Source organism: Pinus tabuliformis, chromosome 7, assembly GCF_031772625.1.
Source record: "Pinus tabuliformis cultivar Carrire ecotype Pingquan chromosome 7, CPIR1, whole genome shotgun sequence".
NCBI lineage: Eukaryota > Viridiplantae > Streptophyta > Pinopsida > Pinales > Pinaceae > Pinus > Pinus tabuliformis.
This window is the reverse complement of record NC_142293.1, coordinates 1,732,744,463-1,732,764,310: the sequence shown is the minus strand read 5'-3', so window position 1 is coordinate 1,732,764,310 and position 19,848 is coordinate 1,732,744,463. Positions and strand designations below refer to the sequence as shown.

Below are 19,848 nucleotides of genomic sequence, written 5' to 3'. Positions count from 1 at the left end.
CTAAAACAATATATGCATCTAAGTAGACCAAACATGGATGTCAAGGGCATATCAATACTTCAAACAAGGATCACCTTCTGATATTTAACTAGACCAAGTCTCGTAAAGGTGTTCCCTACGTTGATAGAGGTGGCTAATGGTCAACCCTATTAGGTGCTTCCAACCCTCTGTTGTAAAATGTAACTAGGTTCAGTCTTCATAATGACATGATCTTTGTAAATAATGAAACAAAAGAAATAAAATTATTTTTGTATGCCTTGCTTCATGGGATTCATGAGCAAGAGGTTTATTTGTTAGTGGCTCCCATTGAGAGCCTTATGATTTCTTATTGAGTCAAAGAGTCAATGCAGTGTATGAAGAAGCTCTCCTTGAGCATGAATCAATGTATATAAGTCTATAAATATGTCTAGTTAGCCCTCCAACGACAAGCACTCTTCAAAGTCGGCCTCCAAATTGTGTGGAAAGCTCATGTTGGCTTACATTAATAGACACATCCATTCATACTGTCATGTCAGCTGAATATGTGGGATGAATTACTATATATACCCAGCTAGGATCTTCGCATAAGTTAAGAGCAGAACTCATATCCTTCTGAAGTTTCCGATGGTTGTCACAGAAAATGGTTTCGGATAACACAGTGAGGTATTTTCGGAAGTCTGTCCATGGTGCAGTATGCGGATACCTATGCAATCTCGGTGGGTGATCACAGTATTTCGCATCTCTGAGATTTCAATGAACTAGGACATCAGAAGATCTCAGATCATACATATTTCCGTAAAGACTACAGTCAAAGGTTACAAGATCATTGTTCCATGAAGAAGGGACTTCGGATCCCTCTTGAATGTAGACAGTTGATCCAGTGAAGCATCTCTATGATTCGGATGTGAGAGCAGAGCTCGGACTATCAGATAGAGGAAGAAATTGGGTGTCTAAAGGAAGAAGTCGGATCTCTATACAGTTCATGGTTCAGTAGCAACAAAGAAGATGAGACAATTCATAGAAGGACATGACAGTGAGAAGAAGATCTTGATGGAAGAATCTTGATAAGACAGTGATGTGGAGATACAAAGAAGGTCGAAGCAAAGGAAGAATCACGAAGAAGAAAAGACATTCAAAGGAAGCAGTGGCTTGGTCTTGGAGTGGCTAATAGATCAAGGGTCTTGGTCTTGGTATTGGTATTAGTCAATTGGAATTTCTATAAGAAGAATTTGTGTGGGTTTTCCTCTCAAAGAGTGAGAGGTTTTGGCCCTGCAAGAAAGCCAACATCTTGTGTTTTTGTCTCTTTTGTTTTGGTAACTATTTGATGAAGTAAGAAAAACATACTCTAATAATAACAAGAGAAAATTGTGCTAATAAAAAAGTAAAAAATACCTCACAAATAGTTATGAACGTCAGAAGAATCTTATTAACCTAATTGCCCTAGATTCTTCAACATGGTATCAGAGCTAAGGTGTTGAAGTTAAAGAAAGGGCATAAAAGAGACATTCAAGGATCAAGTTTCAAGAAGGGCTTCTAACTTATGGTTACAGTGGCACTCAAGGATTGGTTTACAGTCATGAATGGAGATAAAATCACCTATATATACCCTCGGCATATATCACAGTTCGATGGTACATAGTCACAAATAAAGAACTGCCTTGAATAGGCTTACAGGAAGAATCTCGGACCTAGACTACAGTACCCCAACTTAGATTAAGGCTACAGGACTGTAATTTCGGTTGGGTATTACAGCAAGACAATTTAGGATAAATACTACAGTGAGACTGATCCATATCTAAAGTTCAAGGATTTCCATAGCTTGATGATACATATTCGATGGCAGATAGAAATGGATCATCTATAGCATAGTGCTCAGAAATAGGTCTCACTATACCCCAGTCATAGTTTGTATGGACAATACTCGATGTAGAATGAAAGTGTTCGTTGATACAGCCATAGTAATACTAAGTGATGGGTCTCAGTATTATAAGTTGATAATCATGGCAAGTGACCTCAATGCTCTATGGTTCTACATGATGCTGCAACTTCAACAAAATGCTACAAGGTACCATAGTCCACTGTGTGATAGCAATACAGTGCCATCTCAAGTATATCAACAATTTGTTAATCATAAGGATCAGATGTATAAGTCGAAGTATCTTGAAGGCAAGAAGGCAAGCTTCCTATCATTACAACAAGGATCTCATCCGGAGGAAGCATCAATGCATCTACTTCAACCACTTTCAACATGATCAAGGTGAAGATTTCATCTTCACATGACAAGTAAGTATTTTTCATTCTTTAATCAATTTTGGTTAAATGACTTCGTTTTACAAGGAAATCGATAAGCTGGTTGGGTGACCGAAGGTCCTTGCTTGAAATAAGGAGGACTATCATAGTCCTCGCAGATAAGTGAAGACTAAAAGGGAAACATCTACTGAATAAGAATATCTGAGATCCTCAAGATTCTCTGATGGAATCCTCATTGGAGGATTCACAGATCTAGAGTGGAAGCAAGTGTTTCATCAGGAACTCCAACTTATGGAATTCATGGGATGATGGTATGATGACATGAGAAATGAAGCAGATCAAGAGGTTGAAGATCTTTTCAATCAAGGAAGCTGTTGGAAGAAGCCTAGATGACCTAAAGGTAAAATGAGGTATGTATGCTTGTATTTAATATTATAAAGTCATGTTGTATGGTTGCAGGTAACATGGATCACTACTTCTATCTTGAGAAGCATGATCAAGGGAAAAGGATCTCCTCCTCTGAAAGGATGCAGAAAGGCATAAGTCACACTAGATGAAATCAACATAATATGTCCTCATATGAAGTATGAGGTGGTTGACTACAATTAAGGAACTCTGATTGGAAGCTCCTGGGAATGGAATGTGTAAGAGAAAGACATCGTGAGATATGCAACCATTGTAAAGGCGATCAACATCCAAAAGACCAAGAATGTTTGACTAGGAAATCTCTCGAAAAGATATGAAGACTCTGATGAGAGTTTGAAAAAGATGGAGACCCTTGACAATGAATATCTTTGGGAGATGTGTCAACATGTATGCAAGATGTTGATACCTATAGGAAGATGTCATGATGAAGAGCCATCTCATAAGGTACTATTTGATTTAATGTTATGTTTTAATTTCTTGAATAATATATGGATGACTTCATGCAGGGCTACTAGAACAAGAGTTGTAAGCGCAAGTACAACTAGCATTCATGTGGTGAATGCAAATTCCTAAAAGAAGCATGATGAGAAAGAAGTAGCCATATGAAGAAGGTTCCAGATATGTATCAAGAAGACCACTTTCCATGAAGAAAGGAATGACATGACGAACCAAGAAGGAAAATGATGGATGGCTAATGCTCTACAAGGAAGAAGCTCGACTGAATTCCATGACATCAAGGAAAGAAATCGATCAAGCAGTTGAAGGACCCACAAAGAAGAAGTTGTTGATGAAAAGAGAATCCCCAGTTGAGAGGAAGCTCTGGCAAGTCCCTGGTTAGAGGGAGCTTGGGTACATTCATTTACAGGAGTGGGCATATCTTCCCTAGTTGAGAGGGAGAGATAGACACAACATTCTTGTCTTCACTTGGGAAGAAAGAATGGAGAATTGGGTAATCAGATGGCATCTGATACTCTTTGAGGATGTGTAGGGCATCCAAGAGAAGAGTAGGCAAGAGGACTGATATTCTTTGAGGGCTGGGAACCCAAGATAAGAATAGTCCTAGAAGGTCATACTCAGTGAACACCCGAGTAGGCATATACCTTGAGAGACAATGATGAAGGTGTCTATAGTCATTGGCCTCGCCAACATTGTGCTCTGATTTAATGAGAGATACAGTTGTCATTCAAGGCCTTGTTGTGGAAACAATGTTGGTTACTATGATGCTATACAGATGGATTACCAATTCAATTATTCTTATGAGAAATTCTTCAAATTGAGAATGACCAAGTACCATTATGAATACCTCCCTAGTTAAGAGGGATTGTTGTAAAATGTAACTAGGTTCGGTCTTCATAATGACATGATCTTTGTAAATAATGAAACAAAAGAAATAAAATTATTTTTGTATGCCTTGCTTCATGGGTTTCATGAGCAAGAGGTTTATTTGTTAGTGGCTCCCATTGAGAACCTTATGATTTATTATTGAGTCAAGAGTCAATGTCATGTATGAAGAAGCTCTTCTTGAGCACGAGTCAATGTATATAAGTCTAGAAATATGTCTAGTTAGCCCTCCAACGACAAGCACTCTTCAAAGTCGGCATCCAAATTGTGTGGAAAGCTCATGTCGGCTTACATTAATAGACACATCAATCCATATTATCATATCGGCTTAATATGTGGGACGAATTACTATATATACCCAACTAGGATCTTCACATAAGTTAAGAGCAGAACTCTTATCCTTCTGAAGTTTCGAATGGCTGTCATAGAAAAGGGTTTTGGATGCCACAGTGAGGTATTTTCGGAAGTCTGTCCATGGTGCAGTATGCGGATACCTATGCAATCTCGGTGGGTGATCACAGTATTTCACATCTCTGAGATTTCAGTGAACTAGGACATCAGAAAATCTCAAATCATACATATTTCAGTAAATACTACAATCAAAGGTTGCAAGATCATAGTTCCATGAAGAAGGGAATTTGGATACCTCTTGAATGTAGACAGTTGATCAAGTGAAGCATCTCTATGATTCGGACATGAGAGCAGAGCTCGAAGTATCAGACAGAGGAAGAAATTGGGTGTCTAGAGGAAGAAGTCGGATCTCTATACAGTTCATGGTTCAGTGGCAGCAAAGAAGATGAGACAGTTCATAGAAAGACATGACAGTGAGAAGAAGATCTTTATGGAAGGATCTTGATAAGACAGTGATGTGGAGACGCAACAAAGGTCGAAGCAAAGGAAGAATCACAAAGAAGAAAAGACATTCAAAGGAAGCAGTGGCTTGGTCTTGGAGTGGCTAATAGATCAAGGGTCTTGGTCTTGGTCTTGGTATTCGTCAATTGGAATCTCTATAAGAAAAATTTGTGCGGGTTTTCCTCTCAAAGAGTGAGAGGTTTTGGCCCTGGCAGAAAGCCAACATCTTGTGTTCTTGTCTCTTTTGTTTTGGTAACTATTTGATGAAGTAAGAAAAACATACTCTAATAATAACAAGAGAAGATTGTGCTATAAAAAATTAAAGTACCTCACAAATAGTTATCAACGTCAGAAGAATCTTATTAACCTAATTGCCCTAGATTCTTCAACACCCTCAAGGGGAAGTAACAATTCCAAGGTCAAACCTTAATCAATAAGTGTTACTGTAAATATGTGATAATGGAGGGGAAAAGGTTTTATAGGTGTTAGTGTAAATATGTGATAATGGAGGGGAAAAGGCTTTATAGGTGTTAGTGTAAATATGTGATAATGGAGGGGAAAAGGCTTTATGGCAAAGTGTCATGGTCAAGGGGACCAATTGATGGGATGTCCACATCCTAAGTGTATGAATGTAAAGGAGGGAGAAATTGTGGAGGCATGAGTTACCCTACTCAGCCTGTTTTTTCCACGTCTGTTATGTGCCTTTAAATTCTCCTTGATAATGCTTTGTATTACCGCATATAGCTCAAGAGTTACAGCTTACTCTTTATGATGCAGCATTTTTATTAGCCCTTAAGATGAGACAGTTCATCGCTCATCATGGTTGGGACATGCAAGGGTTCCTTTTGATGTAAAGGAGCATCATGTGCTCAGGAACTAGGTGATGGCTAATGAGGAGGGTAGAACTCATGCTAAGCATTTTCACACGCACTAACTTGTGTCCCGACCAACTTTTGCATTGTGATTTTCTTATTTTTGTTTTATTGTGGTCATGATATGCTTTTCCATTCTTTTAGTTGCACCAACCTCCAAGGCAATAGTTTTTCGACCCTACTCAAGGAGTGTGGACATATGGATTCCAAATCCCAGTGAGCCAATGACAAGTTAGACACAAAGAATGGATGCAGTATATAGGGATTGTAATGTTTGATGGGAAGTGTCAAGTATGGTCTAGGGGATGATGAACACGCTATATCAATCTGGGTTTTCCAAGTAGTGTGCCTCCTATAACCCTAAGGCCTTAAGGGAGGTCCCAATAAACTAGGGCTAAAGATTAACCCCTCTTGTCTAGTGAGAGAACAGATTTACAATCAAGATCAATCAATCTTCCAGATCGCCCCTTTATCCATACTAAATGCCCAAAACAAACAAGTATAAGGACCCAATTGCAAAATGATCAAAGTACCTTTTGAATAGTAGCCCACCTTCATCCCAGTGGTAATGCCAAATGGTGAGATGTATATGGTTGATGCACATGTCGAAGGCACATGGCATATCATAGTCAAATAGTGGTTATCAGGGGTTGTTGGCTAGTTGGTTGTCTGGTTGGCTGTCAAATGTAGGAGAAAAGTTTTCTCCTATGGGGTTATCCATTTTGGTGGGTAACATACATTAACCAATAGTGGACACATCCTCATGAATGTCTGGAGGTCTTGCTTCATTCGGACTCCCCAAATGCATTTTCATTATGGCCACACTATTTTATTATTTTGTGAGGGAATTTTTCCTTGGAGAACCCATTATGTAATAGTTTGGTCTTCTTCTAGTATTTTTCTTGGAGAATAAGTTGCATTTAGATTCCACTAACAATATTTTATTGTAGAGGAGATTGAGCCCAAATCTATATAAGGATTTTCTCTATTCATTGTATTTCCATTACTAGATTTAGGGAGATCTCCCCTTGGAGCTTAGTTGAGTATGCTTTTGAAAGAGAATATGCAAGCTAACAATTTTCTTTTGTGAGGCATATGTATTTGGACTTGATTCTATGAAGACTAATGCTAAAATTACTTGCAACAAATGTGTGTGAAGGGTTGAAATCTAGGTAACTTTGCTCCTTTATTAAGAAGATATTAGTTGTGGGTTATCTCCATTCACATGTCGTTGTGTCTATTGTTGGAAATGTTTGTGTATATATTCTTTCTTAATTCAAATTAGCTTCAATTTACATTACCAATGTAGTGGTCACACCCTCATGCATGTCCGGAGGACTTCCTTCATTTGGACTCCTCTAAAGCATTTTCTGCATTAGTGGACAACAAGATAGGATTGTTCTAGGTTGTTAATTCCGATTACAATCCTTCCTAATCACTTGAAAAAACATCCCTCTAAATTTGTATCCTTTTGACTCCATATGCCCTGTTGCACACCAAAAGTGGGTACCCCTAGTAGAGTTTTTTCTCCTATTCATCTTCTTCAGTCGGCAGCCCCTGACAGCCACCTTGTAGCCGATGTGATGTGCCATTTTATATCTTCTCCCTGCATCAATTATATGTCTCCTCGCCCATTTGTCAAGAGCATATGTTAGGTGGGCAATCCGACCCAAAAGGTATGTTTTTCATTGTGCAATCGGGTGCTTATGCTTGTTTCTCATTTGGGCATTTTGGGCATGAACTATTGGGTAACTTGGAAAAAGGAAGGGCATTGATCATGGTTTTGTTCCCTCACCTTAAATGGCGGATTAATCTTCAATCCTAGTCCTGTGAGATCTCCCCTATTGGCTTATGGCTTTAGGAAGAGCACTACTTGGGAAACCTTGATTTTGGTAGCATGGTCTTGTTTTCTCATTCCATATTTTTCATTCCCCTCCGCACATTACAAGCCCTATTTCACCATTTCCTTTCTCTGGGTCCACAGGGCACTGGCACACCCCCTCCCCTTGTTCGCATATTTGGGTCAAGCCCGAAAACGTTGCCCCAGAGGTTGATGCAGTCAAAAGCAAGTTAAAGGCATATCATGGCCACAAGCAAGAAACAAAAGAAAAAGAAAATCATAACATGCAAAAGACAATCAAGACATTTAATATAACACGTGGCCAAAAGCCAAACATGAGCTCTACCCCTTATCACGGCCATAACCCTAGTTCTTAGGGCCCATGAGTGCCCCTCACATCATAAAGGAACCCATGCACGTCCCAACCCCTGGTGGGCGATGAGTTGCCCCACCTTAAGGGGATAATAACTACTATACATCATTCACATCATGCTCTCATTTCTTGGAGCCCAAAGCAGTAATACAAAGAAAGATCAAGAAAGGAAAAAGGAAAATAAATAAGGGTGGAAAAACAAAAGCTAGGGTAACTTACATCTATATAGCCAATATATTGACTTCCCTCATTATTGCTATACTTGTACCCATGGTATTTGGCCCTGAGACCCCTTTGTCCCCATCTATTTCATCATCATTCATATGCCACCTATTAATTGAAGGATGTACCAAGGACATGTCTTTCCCCTTAGAGGCTGGAAACACTTAATAGGATCACTTATTAGCCACTCCTACCTAGGGAGGTAACACTATCAAATGATTGAAGCCCCAAATTTGGAAGAGAAGCCCCATATGAAGTCTCAATTTGTCCTTGACTAACAAGCATGGTTCACTTAGATGCACTAATGATTAATTGTACCTAATGGTGAAGATGCAGCATTGGACATTATGTGTGATTGGCAAGTGGTTTTCATCATGGGTTGGGCAACTTAACTGAGGCCCAAGTCCACTAGAGGAGCATATGACACCCTATAGGTGAAGCGTTGAGAGTCATGGTAATCTTGTTACTTGCAGTGCATCACTCTATTCCATGGGCACCTGCAGCACCCCAGCAATCTGCGCTTTGTCTCACATTATTCATGAGATGATGCACTTGGACTAATATGCCCCTAGTTGGCTTAGCAATGCACTTATGGTTTGGCAGTTGATCCAAGGCCCAAATGAGGTCATCTCACCCCTTGAGACATGGGAGTTCTAGCACCATACTCTGAGACCTCAACGTTGGAGCAAAATCAGGCTATTTGATCACTAGGAGACCCATTTGGAACACAAAACTGGGGTCCACGTGACGATTTGCATGGATATCTAGGGGTCAACCCCTAAAGGATGATTTTTGGAGCCCTCTTGACTCATTTTGGCACCAAGGGAGCTCAACGCATGCCTCCAAGAGGCCCATGCAGTGATGACGTTAGCATTTCGGCCCTCTTATGGGTTAACTTTCATGATTTCTATTAAAATTGGCAACTAGGGCCAAACTCCACAAGGGTCATCTTATTTATGACAGCTAATATTTTTCTTGGATTCCTCTCTCCAAGAGGTGTGGGATTGATCTAAAGATCATCCAATTCCGACATGTACAAATGAAGATATGAGTTTATTTATATTATGGACAATTGTCAAGGTTGGCCAGCAAGCAAAACAGGCATTCAAACCCCCAACTCATCCTCAACGTTGCATATAAAAGGAGGAGACATCAAGTCATTTTCACCATCATCTCATCTCACATCTCTCTCTCCCCTCTTGTGATTGGATATGAAGATCTGGGCAACTTTCTCTCACACGTGCGAAGGAAGAAGGCCAAATTTCTATTTGACTACGTTGACCGAGTTGCAGGGAGGTTGTTTGACTACGTTGACCTGTTTTGATTTTGGTTTGGATGAGGTATGCCTGTCCTAGCAAGCCGCAGATCTGGGCACTAAAATCGAGGCATTCTAACCTCTCCTTTGACCAATGTTGACTGTCTTAATGCTGGCTGCATAGTTGACTTTTGTTGACCAATTTTGACTGGACTTTTTCAGACTGTTTTGGGTTGATTAGACTTGATGTTGGAGGTCAAAGTTGACTGGGTTTGATCGAGCTGAATAGAGAAAGAATTCTGCCCTATTTGCCCAGCGTTGACTTTTTTGGTTAGGACTTTTTGTCGCTGTCATAAATCATCATATTTGTAAATTGTATTCTCTCTCTCTGTGTTGAACTATTGAAGAATATAAGAAGAATTGATCAAGGGTTTCCCCACATTGGGGTTTGTTGCTGGCTGGTGCCACATCTTGTGTCCTCTTGTCTTGGCTTGTCTTCTATTGTTTATGTTTATGTTCTATTTGCATTTTACTATCATGTTGATGTGATTGCTAAACTGAATATTAATATTGGGCTAATAAAGAAATTGAAGTAAAATTGCTCATAAGCAAAGAACATACCATTATTACCTAAAATTAACACGGTATCAGAGCTGAGGTGAAGACAAAGGCCAAGCAAGAGTGAAAGAGAAATCACCAAAGACAGTTGGACAAGGACAAAAGGCTCAATGGGTTCCTCATCCCACTTCCCGGGTGAAGACAAGCTCCGTGAAAAATTTGACTATCACGGATGGAAGATGTCTCTTGATTTTACTTTGGAAGAACAAGAAGTGTTGGATTGTGTGAAGGGTAAAATCCCTAAGCCTCCTTCTAATGCACCGGTTGCTGCGAAGACCAAGTACAATAGGGCTGAAGTCAAAGCGAAGAAGATTATCAGAGATTTCATTGACAAACGTCTGGTGGCCTACATATCCAAATTGAAGACCTTCAAGGAGATCTAAGACAGATTGATCTGCATGTTCAAGGTCAGTGATGTTAATCAAATTTTATTTCTCAAAAATAAGTTCAAGGATATCTAGAAGGGCAAGGACGAGGATATTCAATCCTAGTTCTTAAAGAACACTGAGATCAAGAATGATCTACTTTTGATTGGTGAGGTCATTCCTGACAGGGAACTTACTATCACTACGATCTACCCTTGGAGGACTCCCACCCGAGTGATATATATTTAGAACCACTATTCTCAATAATGATCGAATTCCAGGGTTTGAAGAATTGATGTTGAGATGCATTCAAGAAGAAACAAGAATGGTGGAGCAAGAAATGCCTTCTAATAGAAGCAACCCCACTACATTCTCCGCTCATGCCAAAAGGAGAAATAATGCAGGGTCTAAAGGTCATTTCAATGGAAAGCCTAGATCTAAGGGAGGAAGGAAGGGCAGGTGCTTTGTTTGCAATAAGTTTGGCCACTATGCAAGGGAATGTCCAAATAGAAGGGACACATCGCATGATGATGATCACAATCATTCCAAGGGCAACTTCAACAACAACGATCAAAGGAGTGGCAGGTCCTATGGCAAAGGAAAAAGGAATGCGAAACATCAAGGAAATGGTTAACCCTCCAAGAAAGCAAGGAACTCCAAGTACGAAGAATCAAATGTTGTTAACAATAAGCAAAAGGAGTACTATCTTATATTAGCCCTCTCCACTACCTCTCCACCGGACACTTTGGGGAATTGGCTAATTGAGAGTGGTGCCTCAAGGCACTTCACTGGTACAAGGAAGCTCTCTCTAATCTGATAGAGAAGGAGACAAACTTGGAGATTATCCTTGGAGACGATGCCACCTATCCCATGAAGGGAGTAGGGAATGTTACCCTTCAATTGAATTAAGGTAACATTATTCATTTACAAGAAATACTATATGTACCTGATCTCAAGAAGAACCTGGTGTCCATTTCAGCAATGGAAGACAAAGGATACAAGGTGGCATTCATCAACGGAAAGGTACGTGTTTGGAAAAGAAATTTTAAAGATGTTTTTACTCTTGGGTTCAGGGTTGACACTTTGTATCAAGTTGGAGGAATTCCATTGAGAGCCATGTCTTGTGACACATCTCTACAATCTGAACTATGGCACCAGAGGTTTACCCATCTTCATTATAAGGCTCTACCCAATGTGAAACAAATGGTGACAGATATGCCCAAGTTCAAAGTAGAGCATGAAGGGGTATGTCCAGGATGTGCCGAAGGAAAACTTACAAGGGGACCATTCCCCTCAAGTAATAGCAAGACCACAGATATATTACAATTAATCCACTCCGACATATCTAGTATGATGCCCATAAACTCTTTGGGAGGATACTTATATTATGTCACCTTTACGGATGACTATTCTCGCAAGACCTAGATCAACTTTTTGAAAAAGAAGGATGAAGTGTTCACCTGATTCCGATACTTCAAAGCCTTGATTGAAAACCAATCCGAGAAGAAAATCAAGATATTGAGGACTAATAATGGGACCAAGTAATCAAATGAATTCCATGATTATTGTAGAGAAGCTGGCATTAAGAGGGAGACTACAACACCATACACTCCCGTGCAGAATGGTGTAGCTGAAAGGAATAATCGTACTATTGTAGAAGTTTTCCGTGCCATGCTTCATGATCAGGGGCTTCCAAAGTTCCTATGGGCTAAAGCTGCAAATACCGCCGTGTATGTTCAAAACCGATGCCCTCATCAAGCATTGGACTCCAAGGCTCCCGAAGAAATGTTCACTGGTAAGAAACCTGATGTCTCTCATTTTAGAATTTTCGAAAGTCACGTATATCTTCATGTGCCAAAAGAGAAAAGAAGCAAATTGGCCCTTGGGTGCATCTGGGAAGAAAGGAATCTTTGTGGGCTATAGTGAAAATTCTAAGGGTTATAAAATTTATGTGGTTGGTCAAAGAGAAGTTGAGATAACTCATGATGTCACCTTCAACAAAGATATGGCCCTCAACAAGATCAACAACCTTCCTATCCCAAGGAAGGACACAGAAGCTGACATCGGAAAACAGGGTGCAAAAGAAGATGAAACGATGCCAAATGTTGAGGAACCTATGGATCCTATTGATCCTCCTCCTCAAGAGCCCTCATCCTCCAAGAGGAGACGATCATGGCTTAAGGAGACTCTCGAAGATGCCGAGAGACATATTGCACCAAGGGGGACTTTCTGTCAAAGCAAGAAGCCGAACAGGTATCAAGGATACTTGATTGTCATGAGCACTATCATTCAGAATGAGCCTTCATCATTTGGAGAAGTCATGAATCGACAAGTATGGAAGGATGCTATGAATGAAGAATACAAGTCAATTATGAAGAATGATGTTTGGGATGTGGTTCCTAGACCCCAGGACAAATCGGTCGTCACCTCTAAATGGCTCTACAAAATCAAGCATGAAGATGATGGAAGAGCAGAAAAGTTCAAGGCTCACTTTGTTGCTCGAAGCTTCTCTCAAAAGGAAGGTGTAGATTATGATGAGATATTTGCACCTGTTGCTCGATACACCACCATCCGCTCGATCATAGCCCTTGTTGCCTCACAAGGATGGAACCTACATCAGATGGATGTCAAGACCGCTTTCTTGCATGGTTCGATTAAAGAGGAAGTCTATGTGGAACAACCCAAGGGGTTTTAGGTTCATGACCGGGAATCTCATGTATGCAGGTTGAAGAAAGCTCTCTATGGCTTGAAGCAAGCACCTCGGGCTTGGTATGAGAGGATTGATAACTATCTGATGAAGCTAAGATTCACTAGAAGTGAAGCTGATCCGAACCTTTACTTTAAGGTTGAAAATGATAAACCTCTCATACTGGTACTTTATGTGGACAACCTCTTTCTGACAGATGCAGACGCTCTCATTCACAAATGTAAGAGGGAGTTGGCTTCTAAATTTGAAATGAAGGACCTAGGGCTGATGCACTACTTCCTAGGGTTGGAGGTCTAGCAAAAGCCAGGAGAAATTTTCCTATCTCAAGGAAAATATGTTGTGAAGATATTAGAGAGATTTGGGATGGTGGACTGCAAGCCTGTGACTACCCTGATGGAACTTAACTTTAAGAAGTTATGTGGTAGTGCTATCGGACCTAAATTGGGAAATGCTTCTGAGTATCGTCAACTCATAGGAGCACTAATGTTCCTGGTGAACTCCCGTCTAGACATATATTTTACAGTCAACACGATGAGCCAATATATGGTTGAGCCGCATCATATACATTGGATTGGTGCCAAGAATCTTATGAGATATCTTTGGGGCATAATTGCTCATGCACTGAGATACACTGTCGAAGATGTGAGGTTGCATGGTTATTCTAATGTTGATTGGGCTAGTAGTGTGGTGGATCGCAAGAACACTTCTGGATGTTGTTTTTCTTTGGGTTTTGCTTCCATATCCTGGATGAGCAGGAAGCAAAAATCGATTGCCTTGAGCACCACTGAGGCCGAATACATAGCTGCTAGCCTCCTGTGAAGTTGTTTGGTTGAGGAAGCTCTTCAGTGAGTTGTTTGGACATGTGTTTGATACCACCATGATCCTCTGTGACAACCAAAGTCGGATCCGATTATTAGAGAATCCTATGTTTCATGATCGCTCCAAGCATATAGATATCAGGTACCACTTTATCCGAGATATGGTACAACGAGAAGCAATAAGGCTCCAGCACATTGGGACTGATGAGCAGGTCGTCAATATTCTTACAAAGCCCCTAGGGAAGGTCAAGTTCTTGGCCTTCCGAGAACAACTTGGAGTCATGGAGAGACCCTCTTATGAGGGTCCTGTATGATATGGACATTGAGCTCTGGGAGCTCTAGGGGGCTTGGGGTACTTCTTGGAGTGATGAGCAACCATAGGGTGAGTGGTTCAGCCTTCCCCTAGTGGTTTGTTGTGTATAGGGTGAGTGGTTCAGCCTTCCCCTGTGATACACCTGACGACATGTAGGCAGGATGAGTGGTTCATCCTTCTCCTGCTAAGACATCCTACCCATGCAGTCTGGGACTCATGGGAAGTACCTCTCATTTGGCCAATGAGTAGGGAAATGAGGATAGGGACCATAGTACTGCCAATGGACGCATTGTGTACTACCGTACTCCCTATGCTAGGATGACCGATATTGATCTGGGATCAATTGGCACTGACTTCGGGTCAGTAAGAATGGCATACAACACTCTCTTTTGATTAAAATTGACTTCGGGTCAGTAAGAGTGGTATGAGACACTCTCTTTTATCTGGGACTGACTTCGGGTTAGTAGAGAATGGTATGATACATTCTCGATCACTTCTTCTTCTTCATAGTTCAGCAAGAGCAGAGCAGAGCAGTGCATTGATGGCAGAGATGGTACAAATTGGCAGATGGATTAGCAGTTGGAATTCTCCCTAGTTGAGAGGGAGTGTTAAAATTGGCAACTAGGGCCAAACTCCACATGGGTCATCTTATTTATGACAACTGATATTTTTCTTGGATTCCTCTCTCCGAGAGGTGTAGGATTGATCTAAAGATCATCCAATTCCAACATGTACAAATGAAGATATGAATTTATTTATATTATGGACAAATTGTCAAGGTCGGCCAGCAAGCAAAACAGGGATTCAAACCCCCAACTCATCCTCAACGTTGCATATAAAAGGAGGAGACCTCAAGTCATTTTCACCATCATCTCATCTCACATCTCACTCTCTCCTTTTGTGAGTGGGTACGCAGATTTGGGCAGCTTTCTCTCACACGTGCAAAGGAAGAAGGACGAATTTTTGTTTGACTACGTTGACCAGCGTCAACTAAGTTGCAGGGAGGTTGTTTGACTGCGTTGACCTCAAGCGTTGACATATTTTGACTTCGGTTTAGGCGAGGTATATATGTCCTAGCAGGCCGCAAATCTAGGCACTAAAATCAAGGCATTCTAACCTCTCCTTTGACCAACGTTGATTGTCCTAGGGCTAGCTGCAAAGTTGACTTCCATTGACCAGTTTTGACTAGACTTTTTCGGACTGTTTTGGGCTGACTAGACTTGTTGTTGGAGGCCGAAGTTGACTGGGTTTGACCGAGCTGAATAGAGGAAGAATTCTACCCTGTTTGACTAGCGTTGACTTTTCTGTTTAGGCTTTTTGCTACTGTCATAAATCATCATATTTGTAAATTGTACTATCTCTCTCTCTGCTGAACTATTGAAGAATATTAGAAGAATTGATCAAGGGTTTCCCCACATTGGGGTTTGTCCCTCGCTGGTGCCACATCTTGTGTCCTCTTGTCTTGGCTTGTCTTCTACTATTTATGTTTATGTTCTATCTGCATTTTACTATCATGTTGATGTGATTGCTAAACTGGATATTGATATTGGGCTAATAAAGAAATAGAAGTAAAATTGCTCTTAAACATAGAACATACCATTGTTACCTAAAATTAACAATTTCACATTGGCTATGTGGCTAGCTTGTAACCACAATTAGTGTTTGCCCATCATTTAACAACTAAGAAGGGTTTCAGGCTAAATATGAGAGACCTCATTTAGTCTCTCATCATCATCACACTTGGAATTCGACTTCTTGAGAAACTAACATTTGTTTCTTTTGGCTATTGGAGATCTTTTGGATGCATTTCGATGTTTGAAAGCTAATCCGTTCTTGTCTTTGGAGCTATTCCTCGGATGATGGAGGGATATATTGCATGTTATCTTGTAAGTGCCTTACATTGATGGAATTTTTCTCTTGAAATTGTTTAATGTATGGAATTGTTGCTCCTAGAATATGCTAATTGTGCCTTAATTATTGAAAATTAATTTTGAAAGGCTTTCTGGTTGAGTATTGAATATGTTATTCATAGTATAACATGTAATGAATGTTCCTATTGGAGGAATCCCTAAACTCTCCATCAAACTCCACTGTTTTTTGAAGTGTGTAAATGCTAGGAATTGGTACCTAGGGCATGAATTTTAGGCTTCCTTAGAGATGATTTAGCTCATCTTAAGCCTCCTAAGACTCCATATGCCCAAAGGACAAGGCACTAATCCAAGTCCTTGGTGGTCAACTTCACTTTTTCTCCATAAAATCTTCTCTTGAAAATTTGGTCCCTCTTAAGGTAGGACAGCTAACTAGGGCTTAGATTGAATTGTTTAGGGAGAGGTGTTGTGGGAATCTAAGAGCCTAAACATCAAGCCTAGGGTCTTGACTACTTGACCTCCAAGTTTGGTGGGCATCCACTTAGATTTTGTCCATAAAATCTCTTGCCCTAGGTGTTGCCCTAAGAGGGAAACCCTAGCTATTCTTCCTCAACTTGGGGACTTCTTTGAGGGTTGTATGAGCTTAGTACTTGGTGAAATGCCTTTCTCATGTTTGCTTTGATCTCAGGAGTATCTCTATCCACGTAAATTCACGAAACTCTAGGTCTTGTGCAATCCATTTCTAGGTCTCTCATAGGAAGCGAAGTACCTTTTGAAGCCTTATATCATAACTTTGAGCATCCCTTGAGAGGTATTAGTCCATCACCTTGCACCTTAAACCCTAGAATATATATTATAGGTGATCATTATCTTACTGGGACTCCTCCCATCGATGAAAGTCCGTAAAGAGCAAGGGGTTTTGGCTGAGGAGACATTGGGCCTCTACCCCATTGTTAGTTCTTTGTCTAGCTCTTGTCTTGTAGGGTTTCCCTCTCCAAGGCCTGCTAGATTTTATGGTAACATTTTTGGCGCCATTGCCAGGGAAGGAGCAGGTCCACCTTCCCTTTATTAGATCATTTTAAAAGGTGGTTCCTTTAACGACAAGATAGATACTCTTCTAGCGACTCCTAAATTACTAGAATATGAATCCTTTGAAGACACCATAGCTCCAAGAACTAGAGTTGCTACAAGAAGAGGCAAGCGTACTCCATCCTTTATTAGGCAAAATATATTTGACGATATAGACAATACCAATAGCAATGCCAATGTTGGCCTGAGAAATAATAACAATAACCATAGGGCTAGGAAATGGCATATTGCTTCATTCAAACCATTAAACTTTGATGCATTCCCTGGTACTCCACACCAAATGCCTGATAAACACCATGAGTGGTTGCCTAAGTTTGATTGAAGTGTTGTCACTAGTGTTGAAAAGCATGTGGATGATTTCATTTAGGCAATTTATCCTAAGAATATTGATCCTAATGAAGAAGATGTTCTCATGATGTTATTTGCTTTAACACTTGAAGGAAGCATTATGGATTAGTGTGCCCGTTTGCCTCCAAGGAGCATCGCTAACTTTGATCAATTTGAAGATGCTTTCAAGAAGAGGTGGGCCAACCACCTTGATGGAGGTATGGCGTTGGGGAAACTTCTCCAAACTGATAAGATAGGAAATGAAACCATGAAAGATTATATTCAAAGATTTGACAAAAATTATGGAGAAATCCTTGATAGATTTAAACCATCGGAGGACAAGTTCTACCGATTTTGTTCAATTCAAGAGAAAATTAGAGGAATATTTCATACTTAGGCTCCTTGTATACTATCAGATCTGAAAGATATCTGAATTTCTATAAAGAGCTTTTGAGGGATCTTTTACTACCATCATTCATTATCTAGACCAAAGGTGTTTGGTCCTATAACTTTAACAAGTTACTAGTATAAAACGATAGACCATGTACAAACCCTCCAAGTCTATCAAATTGATCACTTCTTCTAGTCTGTGACAACTAGTAGGGGTATCAAACACCTAGTAGATACTATAGTCACAGACTCAAGAAGTGGTGGATCCATGAGGTAATGCTTACCATGCTTGAGACCACAATTCCGCCTCAAATTACTACTATTTACTCCCATCATACAAGGATAACTACCCTTCTTATTTCTAGCTCAAAGCTCATTGACAATTGTACAACACCAATTTTATTTCTTTGTCAAGAGGTTCATTGAACATGGATTTTAGAAGTGTCACAATGAGGGGTTCCTAAAATCCCCCCAAGATAGCATAACTAGGCCTTTTGGCCCAAGTTACTCTCTAGAGGACATTATCAAGCTTAGCATTGGGACTTTTACAATCGCTGATCACCTCCTATGATCGAGTCTCAAATAGGGTCTCGTCACTTATGACTTGGTCAAATTCTTTGCTACAAGGAAGCTTCTCCTTAAGGTACTTTTGTCTCTACCAGGTGGTCTAGGGTTTAGCGTTTTGGGTAGGCCCTATTAGGTTTGTTATTTTGGTCTTTCAATGTTTCTTGTCTCCAAAGATGCTTTAGGCCACGCTTCATTAGTATTGTTACTTGTACCTTCGTTAACCTTTTGTGGTCACATGTGGACACGGGTTGCCTTCCACCTTCATCTTTGATAGACAATTAAAAATAGATTGCCATAAATACTTCATGTAACTTATTCCTCCGTATAGGATGTCCTTGACTTGAATAATTTGATCTCTTAGCACATACTTTCTCCAAATGACGAGTTGCCTTAGCAGGTCATTTTTTCCTCTAATAGATGTTCTCACATGTCATCCTTCTCTTACTACATTGTCCCTTTTCTTTATGGGACATCCTAAAAGGTCAACCTTCTCCCAATAAGTTGTCCCTTTTTTATAGGACATCCTGACAACTCGTCCATCCCTTGGTTAGAATATCCCTAATCGAATATATCATTTTTGTCTTTTAGCTATATGAAAGAGCAAAATATCCCTCACTGCAAAAAACTTTTTGCCTTCAAGAAGCCAATTATGGGTGACAAGAAGAAGGTAGTGGATTTTAGTGATTATAGCGCCCAAGAGTTGTTGAGAGATCATCACATGACCATGCTCCTAGACATTGTTGATGTCTTTGTTTTCAGGAAAAATGATCAAGTAGGAGGAGATGGACAGCAGCATATAATTATAAGGCTGCTTGGAAAGAGGACAGGCTAGTCCTCTAGACAACAAAACCCAGAGGAGGTAAATCCACCATCCCAAGAGCATCTAGCCTTGAAAAGCTTAGAAGAAAATGTCACAATGTTAGAGGAGCAGCTTCTTAAAGTGACGGAATGTGCTAGTAATCTGACGGATATCCCAATGGAATAGAAGCAAAGTAAGTGAGACATAAGGAGATCAAAAGATAAATTAATGGAGGCGCTTTCTGGAAAACTGATCAAGTAGGAGGAGATGGACAGGAGCATATAATTAGAAGGCTGCTTGAAAAGACGACAGGCTAGTCCTCTAGACAACAAAACCTAGAGGAGGTAAATCCACCATCCCAAGAGCATCTAGCCTTTAAAAGCTTAGAAGAAAATGTCACAATGCTAGCGGAGCAGCTTCTTAAAGTGACGGAATGTGCCAGTAATCTGATGGATATCCCAATGGAATAGAAGCAAAGGAAGTGAGACATAAGGAGATCAAAAGATAAATTAATGGAGGCGCTTTCCTCCAGTCTATAGTCTTGTTATTGGCACATGTCTATAAACTAAAAAGGAAC

General features: G+C 40.3%; 1 protein-coding gene across 1 annotated transcript in view; it reads right to left on the bottom strand.

Moving 5' to 3' along the window:
* LOC149255268 (uncharacterized) overlaps positions 1 to 19,848 on the bottom strand; it is a 90,093-nt gene that overhangs the window by 61,515 nt on the left and 8,730 nt on the right. The gene's annotated exons all lie outside the window — the stretch shown is intronic.